Source organism: Phocoena sinus, chromosome 6 (genome assembly GCF_008692025.1).
Source record: "Phocoena sinus isolate mPhoSin1 chromosome 6, mPhoSin1.pri, whole genome shotgun sequence".
NCBI lineage: Eukaryota > Metazoa > Chordata > Mammalia > Artiodactyla > Phocoenidae > Phocoena > Phocoena sinus.
In genome coordinates this window covers 91,868,108-91,884,317 of record NC_045768.1, presented here as the reverse complement: position 1 = coordinate 91,884,317, position 16,210 = coordinate 91,868,108, and positions in this window count along the sequence as shown.

Genomic DNA, 16,210 nt, shown 5'->3' with positions numbered 1-16,210 from the left:
ATAGCCTGCAACCAAGACTACTCTACCCAGCAAGGATCTCATTCACATTTGATGGAGAAATTAAAACCTTTACAGACAAGCAAAAGCTGAGAGAGTTCAGCACCACCAAACCAGCTTTACAACAAATGCTAAAGGAACTTCTCTAGACACGAAACACAAGAGAAGGAAATGACCTATAGTAGCGAACCCAAAACAATATATAAAATGGAAACAGGAACATACATATCGATAATTACCTTAAATGTAAATGGACTAAATGCTCCCACCAAAAGACACAGATTGGCTGAATGGATACAAAAACAAGACCCTTATATATGCTGTCTACAAGAGACCCACTTCAGAACTAGAGACACATACAGACTGAAAGTAAGGGGATGGAAAAAGATATTCCATGCAAATGGAAACCAAAAGAAAGCTGGAGTAGCAATTCTCATATCAGACAAAATAGACTTTAAAATAAGGACTATTAAAAGGGACAAAGAAGGACACTACATAATGATCAAGGGATCGATCCAAGAAGAAGATATAACAATTGTAAATATTTATGCACCCAACATAGGAGCACCTCAATACATAAGGCAAATACTAACAACCATAAAAGGGGAGATCGACAGTAACACATTCATAGTAGGGGACTTTAACACCCCACTTTCACCCATGGACAGATCATCCAAAATGAAAATAAATAAGGAAACACAAGCTTTAAATGATACATTAAACAAGATGGACTTAATTGATATTTATAGGACACTCCATCCAAAAACAACAGAATACACATTTTTCTCAAGTGCTCATGGAACATTCTCCAGGATAGATCATATCTTGGGTCACAAATCAAGCCTTGGTAAATTTAAGAAAACTGAAATTGTATCAAGTATCTTTTCCGACCACAACGCCATGAGACTAGATATCAATTACAGGAAAAGATCTTTAAAAAATACAAACACATGGAAGCTAAACAATACACTACTTAATAATGAAGTGATCACTGAAGAAATCAAAGAGGAAATAAAAAAATACCTAGAAACAAATGACAATGGAGACACAACGACCCAAAACCTATGGGATGCAGCAAAAGCAGTTCTAAGGGAGAAGTTTATAGCAATACAAGCCCACCTTAAGAAGCAGGAAACATCTCGAATAAACAACCTAACCTTGCACCTCAAGCAATTAGAGAAAGAAGAACAAAAAAACCCCAAAGCTAGCAGAAGGAAAGAAATCATAAAAATCAGATCAGAAATAAATGAAAAAGAAATGAAGGAAACGATAGCAAAGATCAATAAAACTAAAAGCTGGTTCTTTGAGAAGATAAACAAAATAGATAAACCACTAGCCAGACTCATCAAGAAAAAAAGGGAGAAGACTCAAATCAATAGAATTAGAAATGAAAAAGGAGAAGTAACAACTGACACTGCAGAAATAAAAAAAATCATGAGAGATTACTACAAGCAACTCTATGCCAATAAAATGGACAATCTGGAAGAAATGGACAAATTCTTAGAAATGCACAACCTGCCAAGACTGAATCAGGAAGAAATAGAAAATATGAACAGACCAATCACAAGCACTGAAATTGAAACTGTGATTAAAAACCTTCCAACAAACAAAAGCCCAGGACCAGATGGCTTCACAGGTGAATTCGATCAAACGTTTAGAGAAGAGCTAACACCTATCCTTCTCAAACTCTTCCAAAATATAGCAGAGGGAGGAACACTCCCAAATTCCTTCTACGAAGCCACCATCACCTTGATACCAAAACCAGACAAGGATGTCACAAAGAAAGAAAACTACAGGCCAATATCACTGATGAACATAGATGCAAAAATCCTCAACAAAATACTAGCAAACAGAATCCAACAGCACATTAAAAGGGTCATACACCATGATCAAGTGGGGTTTATTCCAGGAATGCAAGGATTCTTCAATATACGCAAATCTATCAATGTGATAAACTATATTAACAAATTGAAGGAGAAAAACCATATGATCATCTCAATAGATGCAGAGAAAGCTTTCGACAAAATTCAACACCCATTTATGATAAAAACCCTCCAGAAAGTAGGCATAGAGGGAACTTTCCTAAACATAATAAAAGCCATATATGACAAGCCCACAGCAAACATCATCCTCAATGGTGAAAAACTGAAAGCATTTCCACTAAAATCAGGAACAAGACAAGGTTGCCCACTCTCACCACTCTTATTCAACATAGTTTTGGAAGTTTTAGCCACAGCAATCAGAGAAGAAAAGGAAATAAAAGGAATCCAAATTGGAAAAGAAGAAGTAAAGCTGTCACTGTTTGCAGATGACATGATACTATACATAGAGAATCCTAAAGATGCTACCAGAAAACTACTAGAGCTAATCAATGAATTTGGTAAAGTAGCAGGATACAAAATTAATGCACAGAAATCTCTGGCATTCCTATATACTAATGATGAAAAATCTGAAAGTGAAATCAAGAAAACACTCCCATTTACCATTGCAACAAAAAGAATAAAATATCTAGGAATAAACCTACCTAAGGATACGAAAGACCTGTATGCAGAAAATTATAAGACACTGATGAAAGAAATTAAAGATGATACAAATAGATGGAGAGATATACCATGTTCTTGGATGGGAAGAATCAACATTGTGAAAATGACTCTACTACCCAAAGCAATCTACAGATTCAATGCAATCCCTATCAAACTACCACTGGCATTTTTCACAGAACTAGAACAAAAAATTTTGCAATTTGTATGGAAACACAAAAGACCCCGAATAGCCAAAGCAATCTTTAGAACGAAAAAAGGAGCTGGAGGAATAAGGCTCCCTGACTTCAGACTATATTACAAAGCAACAGTAATCAAGACAGTATGGTACTGGCACAAAAACAGAAAGATAGATCAGTGGAACAGGATAGAAAGCCCAGAGATAAACCCACGCACATATGGACACCTTATCTTTGATAAAGGAGGCAGGAATGTACAGTGGAGAAAGGACAGCCTCTTCAATAAATGGTGCTGGGAAAACTGGACAGGTACATGTAAAAGTATGAGATTAGATCACTCCCTAACACCATACACAAAAATAAGCTCAAAATGGATTAAAGACCTAAATGTAAGGCCAGAAACTATCAAACTCTTAGAAGAAAACATAGGAAGAACACTCTATGACATAAATCACAGCAAGATCCTTTCTGACCCACCTCCTAGAGTAATGGAAATAAAAACAAAAATAAACAAATGGGACCTAATGAAACTTCAAAGCTTTTGCACAGCAAAGGAAACCATAACCAAGACCAAAAGACAACCCTCAGAATGGGAGAAAACATTTGCAAATGAAGCAACTGACAAAGGATTAATCTCCAAAATTTACAAGCAGCTCATGCAGCTCAATAACAAAAATACAAACAACCCCATCCAAAAATGGGCAGAAGACCTAAATAGACATTTCTCCAAAGAAGATATACAGAATGCCAACAAACACATGAAAGAATGCTCAACATCATTAATCATTAGAGAAATGCAAATCAAAACTACAATGAGATATCATCTCACACCAGTCAGAATGGCCATCATCAAAAAATCAAGAAACAATAAATGCTGGAGAGGGTGTGGAGAAAAGGGGACACTCTTGCACTGCTGGTGGGAATGTGAATTGGTTCAGCCACTGTGGAGAACAGTATGGAGGTTCCTTAAAAAACTACAAATAGAATTACCATATGACCCAGCAATCCCACTACTTGGCATATACCCTGAGAAAACCAAAATTCAAAGAGAGTCATGTACCAAAATGTTCATTGCAGCTCTATTTACAATAGCCAGGACATGGAAACAACCTAAGCGCCCATCATCGGATGAATGGATAAAGAAGATGTGGCACATATACACAATGGAATATTACTCAGCCTTAAAAAGAAATGAAATTGAGCTATTTGTAATGAGATGGATAGACCTAGAATCTGTCATACAGAGTGAAGTAAGTCAGAAAGAAAAAGACAAATACCGTATGCTAACACATATATATGGAATTTAAGGGAAAAAAATGTCATGAAGAACCTAGGGGTAAGATAGGAATAAAGACGCAGACCTACTGGAGAACGGACTTAAGGATATGGGGAGGGGGAAGGGTGAGTTTTGACAGGGCGAGAGAGAGTCATGGACATATACACACTAACAAACGTAGTAAGGTAGATAGCTGGGGGGAAGCAGCCGCAAGGCACAGGGATATTAGCTCGGTGCTTTGTGACAGCCTGGAAGGGTGGGAAGGGGAGAGTGGGAGGGAGGGAGACGCAAGAGGGAAGACATATGGGAACATATGTATATGTATAGCTGATTCACTTTGTTGTGAATCAGAAACTAACACACCATTGTAAAGCAATTATACCCCAATAAAGATGTTTAAAAAAAAAAAAAAAAAAAAAAAAAAAAAAAAAAAAAAAAAAAAAAAAAATTAAATACAAAGAAAGCATACTAAAAGCAGCAAGGGAAAAACAACAAATAACACACAAGGGAATCCCCATAAGGTTAACAGCTGATCTCTCAGCAGAAACCCTACAAGCCAGAAGGGAGTGGCAGGACATACTGAAAGTGCTGAAGGAGAATAGCCTGCAACCAAGACTACTCTACCCAGCAAGGATCTCATTCACATTTGATGGAGAAATTAAAACCTTTACAGACAAGCAAAAGCTGAGAGAGTTCAGCACCACCAAACCAGCTTTACAACAAATGCTAAAGGAACTTCTCTAGACACGAAACACAAGAGAAGGAAATGACCTATAGTAGCGAACCCAAAACAATATATAAAATGGAAACAGGAACATACATATCGATAATTACCTTAAATGTAAATGGACTAAATGCTCCCACCAAAAGACACAGATTGGCTGAATGGATACAAAAACAAGACCCTTATATATGCTGTCTACAAGAGACCCACTTCAGAACTAGAGACACATACAGACTGAAAGTAAGGGGATGGAAAAAGATATTCCATGCAAATGGAAACCAAAAGAAAGCTGGAGTAGCAATTCTCATATCAGACAAAATAGACTTTAAAATAAGGACTATTAAAAGGGACAAAGAAGGACACTACATAATGATCAAGGGATCGATCCAAGAAGAAGATATAACAATTGTAAATATTTATGCACCCAACATAGGAGCACCTCAATACATAAGGCAAATACTAACAACCATAAAAGGGGAGATCGACAGTAACACATTCATAGTAGGGGACTTTAACACCCCACTTTCACCCATGGACAGATCATCCAAAATGAAAATAAATAAGGAAACACAAGCTTTAAATGATACATTAAACAAGATGGACTTAATTGATATTTATAGGACACTCCATCCAAAAACAACAGAATACACATTTTTCTCAAGTGCTCATGGAACATTCTCCAGGATAGATCATATCTTGGGTCACAAATCAAGCCTTGGTAAATTTAAGAAAACTGAAATTGTATCAAGTATCTTTTCCGACCACAACGCCATGAGACTAGATATCAATTACAGGAAAAGATCTTTAAAAAATACAAACACATGGAAGCTAAACAATACACTACTTAATAATGAAGTGATCACTGAAGAAATCAAAGAGGAAATAAAAAAATACCTAGAAACAAATGACAATGGAGACACAACGACCCAAAACCTATGGGATGCAGCAAAAGCAGTTCTAAGGGAGAAGTTTATAGCAATACAAGCCCACCTTAAGAAGCAGGAAACATCTCGAATAAACAACCTAACCTTGCACCTCAAGCAATTAGAGAAAGAAGAACAAAAAAACCCCAAAGCTAGCAGAAGGAAAGAAATCATAAAAATCAGATCAGAAATAAATGAAAAAGAAATGAAGGAAACGATAGCAAAGATCAATAAAACTAAAAGCTGGTTCTTTGAGAAGATAAACAAAATAGATAAACCACTAGCCAGACTCATCAAGAAAAAAAGGGAGAAGACTCAAATCAATAGAATTAGAAATGAAAAAGGAGAAGTAACAACTGACACTGCAGAAATAAAAAAAATCATGAGAGATTACTACAAGCAACTCTATGCCAATAAAATGGACAATCTGGAAGAAATGGACAAATTCTTAGAAATGCACAACCTGCCAAGACTGAATCAGGAAGAAATAGAAAATATGAACAGACCAATCACAAGCACTGAAATTGAAACTGTGATTAAAAACCTTCCAACAAACAAAAGCCCAGGACCAGATGGCTTCACAGGTGAATTCGATCAAACGTTTAGAGAAGAGCTAACACCTATCCTTCTCAAACTCTTCCAAAATATAGCAGAGGGAGGAACACTCCCAAATTCCTTCTACGAAGCCACCATCACCTTGATACCAAAACCAGACAAGGATGTCACAAAGAAAGAAAACTACAGGCCAATATCACTGATGAACATAGATGCAAAAATCCTCAACAAAATACTAGCAAACAGAATCCAACAGCACATTAAAAGGATCATACACCATGATCAAGTGGGGTTTATTCCAGGAATGCAAGGATTCTTCAATATACGCAAATCTATCAATGTGATAAACCATATTAACAAATTGAAGGAGAAAAACCATATGATCATCTCAATAGATGCAGAGAAAGCTTTCGACAAAATTCAACACCCATTTATGATAAAAACCCTCCAGAAAGTAGGCATAGAGGGAACTTTCCTAAACATAATAAAAGCCATATATGACAAGCCCACAGCAAACATCATCCTCAATGGTGAAAAAATGAAAGCATTTCCACTAAGATCAGGAACAAGACAAGGTTGCCCACTCTCACCACTCTTATTCAACATAGTTTTGGAAGTTTTAGCCACAGCAATCAGAGAAGAAAAGGAAATAAAAGGAATCCAAATCGGAAAAGAAGAAGTAAAGCTGTCACTGTTTGCAGATGACATGATACTATACATAGAGAATCCTAAAGATGCTGCCAGAAAACTACTAGAGCTAATCAATGAATTTGGTAAAGTAGCAGGATACAAAATTAATGCACAGAAATCTCTGGCATTCCTATATACTAATGATGAAAAATATGAAAGTGAAATCAAGAAAACACTCCCATTTACCATTGCAACAAAAAGAATAAAATATCTAGGAATAAACCTACCTAAGGATACGAAAGACCTGTATGCAGAAAATTATAAGACACTGATGAAAGAAATTAAAGATGATACAAATAGATGGAGAGATATACCATGTTCTTGGATGGGAAGAATCAACATTGTGAAAATGACTCTACTACCCAAAGCAATCTACAGATTCAATGCAATCCCTATCAAACTACCACTGGCATTTTTCACAGAACTAGAACAAAAAATTTCGCAATTTGTATGGAAACACAAAAGACCCCGAATAGCCAAAGCAATCTTGAGAACGATAAAAGGAGCTGGAGGAATAAGGCTCCCTGACTTCAGACTATATTACAAAGCAACAGTAATCAAGACAGTATGGTACTGGCACAAAAACAGAAAGATAGATCAGTGGAACAGGATAGAAAGCCCAGAGATAAACCCACGCACATATGGACACCTTATCTTTGATAAAGGAGGCAGGAATGTACAGTGGAGAAAGGACAGCCTCTTCAATAAATGGTGCTGGGAAAACTGGACAGGTACATGTAAAAGTATGAGATTAGATCACTCCCTAACACCATACACAAAAATAAGCTCAAAATGGATTAAAGACCTAAATGTAAGGCCAGAAACTATCAAACTCTTAGAAGAAAACATAGGAAGAACACTCTATGACATAAATCACAGCAAGATCCTTTCTGACCCACCTCCTAGAGTAATGGAAATAAAAACAAAAATAAACAAATGGGACCTAATGAAACTTCAAAGCTTTTGCACAGCAAAGGAAACCATAACCAAGACCAAAAGACAACCCTCAGAATGGGAGAAAACATTTGCAAATGAAGCAACTGACAAAGGATTAATCTCCAAAATTTACAAGCAGCTCATGCAGCTCAATAACAAAAAAACAAACAACCCCATCCAAAAATGGGCAGAAGACCTAAATAGACATTTCTCCAAAGAAGATATACAGAATGCCAACAAACACATGAAAGAATGCTCAACATCATTAATCATTAGAGAAATGCAAATCAAAACTACAATGAGATATCATCTCACACCAGTCAGAATGGCCATCATCAAAAAATCTAGAAACAATAAATGCTGGAGAGGGTGTGGAGAAAAGGGGACACTCTTGCACTGCTGGTGGGAATGTGAATTGGTTCAGCCACTGTGGAGAACAGTATGGAGGTTCCTTAAAAATCTACAAATAGAATTACCATATGACCCAGCAATCCCACTACTTGGCATATACCCTGAGAAAACCAAAATTCAAAAAGAGTCATGTACCAAAATGTTCACTGCAGCTCTATTTACAATAGCCAGGACATGGAAACAACCTAAGCGCCCATCATCGGATGAATGGATAAAGAAGATGTGGCACATATACACAATGGAATATTACTCAGCCTTAAAAAGAAATGAAATTGAGCTATTTGTAATGAGATGGATAGACCTAGAGTCTGTCATACAGAGTGAAGTAAGTCAGAAAGAAAAAGACAAATACCGTATGCTAACACATATATATGGAATTTAAGGGAAAAAAATGTCATGAAGAACCTAGGGGTAAGATAGGAATAAAGACGCAGACCTACTGGAGAACGGACTTGAGGGTATGGGGAGGGGGAGGGGTGAGTTTTGACAGGGCAAGAGAGAGTCATGGACATATACACACTAACAAACGTAGTAAGGTAGATAGCTGGGGGGAAGCAGCCGCAAGGCACAGGGATATTAGCTCGGTGCTTTGTGACAGCCTGGAAGGGTGGGATGGGGAGAGTGGGAGGGAGGGAGACGCAAGAGGGAAGACATATGGGAACATATGTATATGTATAGCTGATTCACTTTGTTATAAAGCAGAAACTAACACACCATTGTAAAGCAATTATACCCCAATAAAGATGTTTAAAAAAAAAAAAAAAAAAGAAAATAACATAGGTTGAGTTCAATGAGTAATTTCAATTAGTCTTTCATTTCTAAAGAGAATTGAGGTATAAATATGTACACCAAACTGCATATGAAGTGTACAGTACAGATGATATTTGACATATGCATAAACACAAAAAACTATCACCAAAAATAGAGATCGTAAAACTATACATCACCCCCAAAATCTTCCAGGCAATCCTTCCTTGGCAATGCTTCTCTTCTATTCCTCCCTACCACACTAGGCAATCATTGACTAATTTTCCATCATTATAGATTTGCTTGCATTTTCTGGCATTCTATATAAGTAAAATCATGATTACATACTCTTGCTTATCTGGCTTCTTTCACTCACTGTGATTATTTTGAGATTCATCCTGTTGCAGGCTGTATCATCATCAGTCCATTCATATTTACTGGTCAGTAGTACATTGCATTATTACATATTATGGACATATTACATATTATGGATATACCACAATTTTCACATTCACCAGTTGATGGACATTTGGGTTCATTCCAGTTTTTCCTAGTAAAAATAAAATGGCTATGAATATTCATGTACAAGTCTCTGTATAGATATATGCATTTTTTTTTCACTTGGGTAAGTACCTAGGAATGGAATGTCTGGAACAAATTGTGGGCATATGTTAATCTTCTTAGGAAACTACCAAGATAACATTCAAAGTGGCCCTACTGTACCATTTTTAAATTTACCAATTTAAAACTATGCCAATTTAAAAATTAACATCAGCAATATATGAGAATTCCAGCTTCTGTGCAACTTTTTCAGCAGTCAATATAGTCATTCTTTTTAATCCCTGCCATTCAAATAGGTATGTGGTAATATGTCACTGAGCTTTTGGGTTACATTTCCCTAAAAATTAATGTTTACATGCATCTTTTCACAGTCTTATTTCCTATCTGTATATCTGCTTTAATGAATTATCTTTTCTAATCTTTTGTCCATATTTTTTTAAATTGGGTTGTTTTCTTAATAAGAATACAAGTCCTTTATCAGATATAAATTTTGAAAATATTTTTATTAGGCTGTGGCTTTTCATTCATGTAATAGTGTCTTTTGAAGAGCAGAGGCTTTATAATTTTGACAAAGTCCAGTTTCTAAATTATTTTATGTATTATTCTTTAGGTATTATATCTAAGACATGTTTGCCTTACATTAGGAAAAAAAAATGTTTTCTGCTAGAAATTTTTTAGTTTTAGTTTTTACATTGAGATCTATGACCTATTTTGAATTCATTTTTAAATATACTGCAAGGTAGGGACTAAAGTTTAAAAAGATAGTTGTCCACATATGTGCAGGCTTATTTCTGGACTCAATTCTATTTCATGTTCTACTTGTTCATCTTTACACAAATACCACACTGTCTTGATTACTATAGCTTTACAAGCAGCCTCAAAATCAGGTCATGTTAATTCTCTAACTTTACTTTTCATTTCATTTTTCATTTCAAAGTAGTTTTGACCAATCTAGGTCCTTTGCATTTCTATACAAATTTTACTATGAACTTGTCAATTTTTATGAAAGGGTCACCTGGGCTTTTGATTGGATGAAAGTATGTAATACAGTCATTGGATGGGACTGAATGTATGTATTATATACATATAATAATATATAATTTGGGAGATTTGAAATCTTAATATTGAGTCTTCTGACCAAAAAACATGGTATATCTCAATATTTATGTCTTCTTTAATTACTCTTAGCAATTTTTTCTGTAGTTTTCAGTAGAAATATCTTACATATTTACATAATATACTTACATAAGTATCTGATAGTTTTCAGTGCTACTGTAAATTGTAATTTTTAAATTACAATTTTAGATTACAACTACTAGTATATAGGGAGACATTTGCTATTACCCTTCAACCTTGATTAACTTGTTAATAGTAGAGACTTTATCCACTTATTAGTTAAGAATAACTTGTAGCTTATTAGTTTTTAGTTTTTTGTAGATTCCATCAGAATCTACAAAAGCCCAAGTGAGGTATAGTCCTATTGAAAAACAATCTACCTGCCCTGCAGCAAACAGAAGGCTTCATCATGGACTTATCAGAGTCTGTTGGAACTTCCCTCCCATCAAGTGGATGGATTAAGGACATTCCCCAAACCAAAAAGTGCTTGTGCCCAAGTAATTGCACTGCAAAAGTGGCACACATACCTGCAACAACGTAGTGTGTACAACTCAAGCCTGCTGTCTGAAGAATTACATGCTCTCCATGGGCCAGTGTCTTATGTAGATTCGGATGTGGCTCCTTAGACATCACCCATCGCTCCCCCTCTCAGCCAAGTCAGAGAGGGAACCAGGACCCCATGTCTTCCTCTGGAGACATGGTTCACCAATGGCAGCAGTTGAGGCAATACCCTCACTAGACATGCTTCAACAGTTTTCCTGGATTCTGACATCACTTGGTTTGAAGGTACTAAGCACAGCAATCATGGATGAACTGAGGGTGGTAAGGATTGTGATCACTCACAAGTCTATGCCCCTTTACATAGCCACAGACAGCTGGGCTGTACAGGAGGGTCTGACCATGGATGCCACAATGGCATCAGAAAAGCTTGACTATCTTGAGATGGACCCTGTGGTGAACTGATACAGACAAACTGGGACATGTGCACACAACCTGGTACCACCATCATGATATGGTATGTCTCGGCACATTCTCTAACTACACTGCCTGAGAATCAAGAATCAGATGCCTTAGCCATGGTGACAGCTGTTCTGGAAGGGTCACAGACTCTCAGATGTGGCAGTGGCTTCATGGGAAGTCAGGACATCGAGGCCTCAGTACCACTTGGGAAGCCAAAAGGTTACACCTGCCTTTAAAATACAGTGACCTACAGGCAGTAGATAGGAACTTCCATCATTGTACCTGCAGTGACAACCCCTGAGACACACCTTTGGTCATATCGGATGAGCTACTAGGCCAGTGACCAGATGGCAAGTGGACGATATTGGCCCCTGCCCTTAACAGAAGGACACAAGAATGCATTGACCTGTGTGGACCCAGCAATTGGGCTGACACAGACTTTTGCCAGTAAAAGGGCAAATCAAGTAACCACTATTAGGGGTTTGACCAAGTTGGAAAGTATTACAGTGGAAAGTACTACCCACTTGCATTGAAAGCAACCAAGGGACCCATTTCACTGGACATGACATACAAGAACGGGCTAAAGCCTGCGAGATTTTATGAACCTTTCATCTGTCATATAACCCCACAGCTGCAGGGTTGGTATTAAGAATGAATGGGTTACTGAAAGAGACATTGAAGTTTTCTCCAGATGGGTCTTTAAGGGGATGACCTCCAAGACTATTAGAGGCCATCTGGCTGTTAAACACTGAGCCCACCACAGGCCACATATCTGCTTGTGAGAGACCGACTACACCTGCTCTGCAAGCTACTGTAAAAGTCTTAGGAGGACTGAGACTCATCCAACAGGATGCAGGTCTTAAAAGAGTGCCACAGGGGCTTCCCTGGTGGCGCAGTGTTTAAGAGTACGCCTGCCGATGCACGGGACGCGGGTTCGTGCCGCGGTCCAGGAAGATCCCACATGCCGCGGAGCGGCTGGATCCGTGAGCCATGGCCGCTGAGCCTGCGCATCCGGAGCCTGTGCTCCGCAACGGGAGAGGCCACAACAGTGAGAGGTCCGCGTACCGCAAAAAAAAAACCCAAAAAACAGAGTGCCACAGGACCTCCCACTTGGGGAGACTATCTAAGGTTGGAGACTTAAATGATATCCTCCTTCCAAGTGTCTTAGCATCCATCCTTATACCTTGGAGGGAAGGGCTAGTCTGCAGCATACTATCAATATTTCCTCAACCTTTCTAAGTGAAGGCCCAGCCATAACCAAGGTGATCTCTCCCACAGAAACCAGATGGGGGACTAAAGTAGGGCTCCCCTTATGGGCTCCTACTTAAGTTCTCACATATATCTCCCAGCAAACTTCTGAAATAAAGGGACAAAATGTCTGGTATTTTCCTCCAGGAAAAGTGTCAAAACCTGGGGTGATCCTGGCACATGGAGACTGGACTGCTACCTAACCATAATCACGTAGACATTTCTTTTGCATACACCTTCACCTGTTGGTTGACCTCCTTTCCTGGCAAATGGGGAACTGCCCTGTTAGGCATTATTCTTTATCTAGCAGGGATCCTTTGTACTTGGTGTTGTGTATATTGCTGTTGAGGTATAGGCATGCAGGCTACCTCCTGACATCTGGCCCTAGGGTATTTGCAGAAGAATAGTGGATAAGATTGTGCAGGTCATATAGATGTTAGGTATGAAATATGTGGCTGAGCCACACTGACTCCATTTTGTCAGCTCCATCTTAGGCCTGCAGTCCCACCCCCTTCCTTTTCCATGTGGCTGAGCTTTAGCCTAACTCACAAGGAACGTGCCTAAGTCAGATGAGTTCCCTATAAACTTTTACCCGTGCCTCATCTGATATGAAAACTAGAAGAATGCCTTTTACTGATGCAGATGATTAATGGTCATGAGACCCCCCCACCCAGGGGGAGGAAAAACCGCTGGTTCCAGTTTGTGTGGACATGTTTCTCACTTGGTAGTCAGATTCTATTAAATTTCCCTGTATCCCTTTTGGTGGTACACAGTGCAGCTGCAAATGCCTCTGGATTTTCCGTCCACCCCATCCTTTCTACCTGTAAGTTACCTACAGTAAACTTCATAATTGCATTGTATGGAACTGCCTACTGCGTTTTTTGGTCTCAAAGTTCCTTCTCAGCTCAGAGGATATTATTCAATATCTCCACCTCCCAACACAATACCCATTGTATGTGTGCAATAACATATGGCCACATATCCTTGCTTCGTTAGTAACTCTTGCTCCTCTATAATCTTTCCATAGTTTACTATTAAGCAACTATCTGGGAGTCACCATCTGCTCCTACATCTATCTCATTATGTCATCCACCTATAGCCTACATGTCTAAACTTAACTTTCTAATTATAACATGGCCATTCCTTTTAAATCTTACTAGCACCACAAAATTTATCAGTGCTTTTCGGAAACTGTATACCAGCAGTTGGTTTTTGATATCCCATCTTGTTCTCAAGCCTGACTTATTTCTTCTATCATCGTAGATTTCTTAGTTACCATGGCTGGTCATTCGTTGTATCTCCCGACATTATCTGGGTTAATATAAATAACCTCTGGGTTAACTGGTTCATGAAATGCAGACAAACTTTCTTTCAGTCCATTCGTTACTCAGTCTTAACTCCTGTAATTAGGAGGTAAGAAGAGTGTGGCATCACTCTCATGATGAGATATTAAGACAAATAAAATCCCGAAGTCCTGAGGAGCAAAGAAAAGGGCAATGATTCATTCATACTTCAGTAAACACTAAAAACCAAAAATGTGGACTGTGAACTGAATCAGCTTGAGGCTCTTTTTCTGGGTGTTATCACTTTTAACCAATCTGCATTTATATTGTTCCTAACATGAAAATCAAAAACATATAAAAAGGATTCTGATCTTATTTTATATACAATTGACAGACTAATAATTCATAAAAGACATTTTTACCAAGTAGCATGTATGATGCTTGCTACAGATGCTTTTAAGTTTAGGGACACTACCTCAACCAGGTGATCAGGATTAGCCTTTTCAGTGATTATTCATGTTGATAGCATATATTTTTAATATGATGAGAATGACATTTTATCTCTGTGGTCTTCCAACAAAAAACTTGTAACAGCAATACAAATATAGAGCTATCAGAAGCCAAAACTGAGGGATATCCTACAAAATACTTGACAAGTACTCCTCAAAACTGTCAAGGTAACAAAAACATGGAAGGTCTAAGAAACAGTCATAAACCGGTGGAAGCTAAAGAGACATGACAATTAAATGTAATGTGGTATCCTGAATGGGATCTTGGAATACAAACACATTAGGGGAAAAATCAGTGAAATCTGAAAAATTAGTGTTTAGTTAATAATGTATCAATGTTACTGGGTTATGACAAATGTACCAGAGTAATATAAAATATTAATAATAGGAATTGGGTGAGCAGTATATAGGAACTATCCCTGTAACTTTTCTTTATATCTAGAACTATTTGAAGTTAATTTTAAATTTCTTAAAAAATGCTCCAGGTTAATTTTTTTGTCTATAATTTTCTGAAAAAATCAAGCATGTAGAAAGATATGCTTTTTGACTATTATTTCCCTTTTTGGCATTGTGAAATAAGCTAAAGTTGCATCAAGGTGTCAGAGACTGAGGAGGGGCAAACATATTCTCTTAGTGGCTAGACCTCTCCTGCCACCACGAGTGCTGGTCCAATCTCTTGTGTGCTAGCCCTGGTGGTATGATACAGCACTCATCCAATGGTGGACTCTTGATCCTGGATCTTTTCTTTGACAATGATGCCACTAAGTTAAGTGATAGCAACGCAGTGTCAAAGAAATGTCTATTATCCAATTAATGCTAAAGATATACCATCATTTTCCCTCACAAAGTATTAACATATATGGAATAGAAAATTCAGGGAATAAACTTATTGTCCTCATGCTCAATCTACCAGATAATATTTGCAGAAAGCAACATGCCCATGGTAGAAATTCTTAGTGGTTCAGGTTTTTAAATGAGGATTTCATTTACTTTCTTTTCTGTGCTGACCAAACCATGCAGCTTGAAATGACAGCAGATTGATCAAATATTTTCTTGGCCAAGACTATAGCACATATAATATATTGTTTCCCCAAAAGTGAGTCTGCTTTTCAATACCAGTGCAGTGCGTGACATGGAAGTAGTCCCTATTCTCATTCCAATTCCAAAAATATCAATGGTTTGCAATGCTGCAGTGTGAGCAAGCATCTTGAGATTGGAAAAACACCCTAGACAGGATGCTCAGGCTACATGCATATAAGAGGACTTGCTTTATAATTACAAAATGAACCACAAGAGTGGCATAAAATGTAGGCCCCCAAACCTTTTAAGAATCAACACCCACCCCTCCCCCTAAACACACAAGAATGCTTGAGAAATCTGATGGATGTCCCAGAAAAACAAGACCTGACTAATATTCAGACATAGCAGGCAGGCTATATTAGATACATATATATGGCATCAAGCTTTTAGAGCAAAGCCAACAGAAGGACATAGACTGTCACTCAAAAAAAGGAAAGGGACAGGTCCAGAGCAGGTTTGGCTACTGCCTTCTACT